Here is a 3,389-nt window from a genome sequence, read left to right as displayed (position 1 = left end):
CAGGAGTTGATCTTGAGCAACTAAGGCTGATGGAAGAGGAATTCAAATCTTTGAGACTAGTAAATACTGATAATATCTCACCTTATGAGTATATTCTTGGACAAAGACCAACCAAAGAAGTAGTTATCAAAGAAGTTGGCCAAACTGAAGTTGAAAGACTTGTTCAAAGGTCTCAAGCTATATTAAATGTTGATAGAAGGTATAAGGGAAAGGAGAAGGTTGATGAAAAATCAAAGTCCAGGACTAAGCCAAAGTCCAAGAAAAATTCATTATCTACTAAAACTAAAATACTGATAGATCCAGTCTATTCAGTAAGCCAAGCTCATGATGATGCCGATGAAGAGAAGATACTTGAAGAAGAAGCCATTCATGTTCTTAAAAAGAGAAAGGTGATTCCTGGATCTGATTAGGCTGAGAAACTACAAATCATTCCAACCACTAACACTGCTCAAGTTAGAAAAGTAATTGTTAAAGATCAACCAGTCACAACCTCTGATTCTACTAATGTTATTGACAGTACAGTTCAAGAAACAAAAGCTGATCATTATATTTCTGAAAGAGACTTAAACTCTAGTTCAGAAGTCTCAAACTCTGATAAACCAGAATTGACTTTTGAAGAGAAGAAAAAGCTACTATGGGGAAGCAAGACGCCTGCACCAAAAAGGGATTCTTCTGATACATTAACAAGATCTACAGTGGTAATTCACAATCAAGAATGGCTGATAGAAGAGGTGGCTTGGTACTTCCAAATGATGATAATTATACTGGTAATGATTTAATTCTCAGAGAGCCTGGGAATCTGACAGGAGTGGGAGAAAATATGAAGCTTAAGGATTTAAAGAAGATTCTTTCAGTTCAAATAGTGCTTGATTTGTATGACACAGATAAGCCAAAAGAAAAGATGTATTTTCTTTAATCCAGGAAAAGGTTGAAGATTTCTCAAGAGCAAATGAGAGACAAACCATAACAAGAGTTGGAATATATCACAACATTACTTAAGGTAATCAACTCTACTACTGCTAGGTGGTCTGCTTATTTGAAAGACCTGGTATTCAGAAAACAGAGAAGAATGACTTACAAGTCAAAATACACTCCAAAGTGCGTTGATGATTCTAGAAACTTTGTTGATATGCCTATTGAAGGAGCCAAAGTGACTACATCCCTAGGTATAAAAGTTATTACTTTCAATCCAAATGGAAAGAAGGTTGGTTTTTTGGAGCTGGATGATCAGTCACTTGGAAGATCAAATCTACATGACCTCAAAGCTGCTATCTATCCGAATGATAAATCTACAGAAGAGCTCAAGGACATCAAACAGAGAATGGAGGTGTATCTGAATGTTCTTCAAGAAAATCTACTCAAAAAATTATTTGATGATGCTACTGGATTTTCCAAGGTTGAAGACTGAAGTTAAAGTCTAAAACACTGACTGTAAGATTGTACATTTGTTAGTATTTCTGTATTTAGATAGTTTTGATATCATCAATTAAAAACTTGTACATATTTACATAATGCACAAGTTGGGGGAGATTGTTAGGAGAAATTGATGATATCAGTGTTTAACTATTAGAGTTTACCAGTCGGTATTTGATATGAGAGTTTGACAGAGATGACATCATCAACATTTATCGTTAGTATTTGTTGATCAGTATTTATCATCAGTATTTACTCATATTAGTATTTATCAAGCTGGAGATCAGGAGATGTCAAAGGAGTAAAGATTTACAAAGATATGTCGGTGCAGGACTTTACTTATTGTAGCAATCAATAGATGGATATGTACTAGGATTCCTTATTATATTATAACACATATTCTAGATTGATTGTGTAGTTGTGCAGTATATAAGCACAGATTAGGTTTACACTTTATGTATCGTGCATTGATATATCATACACATAACCTAGCAACTCTCAAGGATATCTGTTAATCCTTTGAGAGAGTATTGTAATAAGTTTTTATCCATTAATATAAAAACTATTCTTCCTACTGAGTTTATTATTTCGATTTGATTGTTTAAACTGTATTCACCCCAACTATAATAGATAAAAGGCCTAACAAACATGATGGCAGCAAGAGATATAAGGCGAGGTTAGTAGTCAAGGATTATCAACAGAAAAAGAGTATTGACTATACTGATATATTTTCTCCCATTAATAAGATGACTACATTTAGAATTCTGCTAAATATTATGGCTGAAGAGGAATTATATCTAGAGCAACTAGATATTCAGGCCGTTTTCTTACATGGTGATCTTAAGAAAGACACCTAGAGCAACTAGATATTCAAGCCGTTTTCTTACATGGTGATCTTAAGAAAGACATCTACATGGTTTAGCTAGAGGGATTTCAGGTAGCTGGGAAAGAAAACCTTGTTTGCAAGCTTATAAAAATCTTATATGGTTTCAAACAAGTGTTGAGTGGCATTTATGACACTTTATAACGCTCCATTACCCTTTGAATTGGTGTATTTGTACTCAAGTTGTTGGTATTTTAATGTGTTTTCTAGTGTTTTTGCATTTCAGGCATTAATCCAGGATTCAGGTGAATTAGCATTGATTTGATGCTAATATGGTGTTAGGATGGTGTCTAAGGAATAAAGCTCAGGAAATCAACTCATTGCAGCAAGAAAAGAAAGAAAGTAGAATTTTATCCAGGAGGCCCCTTCCGCATTGGCGGCGAGTGGAGTGCCACAATCCCATTCATCATTTTTGATCTACATAAGCCAAAGCCCATAGCACTGGCGACGACTCCGGCATAAATGCAAGGAGGATGTATAGCTCATATAGGATCTTGTGGAGCAGGATTTGATTCTGCAAGTGGTTCGGTATGAACGAATAAATTTCGAACAAAAGGGTCGGAGCTCGCTGATAGGAAAGGAGAGAAAAACAAAGCAATGCACAGCGCGGGCGCGCCCAAACTTCAGAGACACGGCACGCCCGCGCTGATTAAGCGTGCGGCCGCGCCGGGTCGGGATGTTAAAATCCTGATTCTACTTGGCTTCTGATTGGAGGACTTCTACTTTGCATGGGTTGCTATATATACCTAAATAAAAGACATTTTTCAGAAAGAGATGTAACGGAGCTTAAGGAGAAGACAATAAGAAGACCTATAGCACAATTCAACGAAGGCGAAGAAGATCTAGTTTATTCTTGTGAATCTTTGTTCTAAGTTCTAATCTTGGATGCTCGTTTCTTGTTTTGTTGAACCTAATACTCTGGATTACGTACTTTCTTTATTATTTATTTATAAAGACTACATTTATTATACCATGCTTTCATCAGAACCCACGTTGATGATGAGTCCGATTATGGGCTAATCGTTATCGTGGGGTTCTAGCGGATTTATTTATGGATTTCTTTAGTTGATTTGTTTCGATGCCTTAGTATGTG

The sequence above is a fragment of the Apium graveolens genome, chromosome 7 (assembly GCF_009905375.1).
Source record: "Apium graveolens cultivar Ventura chromosome 7, ASM990537v1, whole genome shotgun sequence".
Taxonomy (NCBI): Eukaryota; Viridiplantae; Streptophyta; class Magnoliopsida; order Apiales; family Apiaceae; genus Apium; species Apium graveolens.
Note: the sequence above shows the minus strand (reverse complement) of the source record.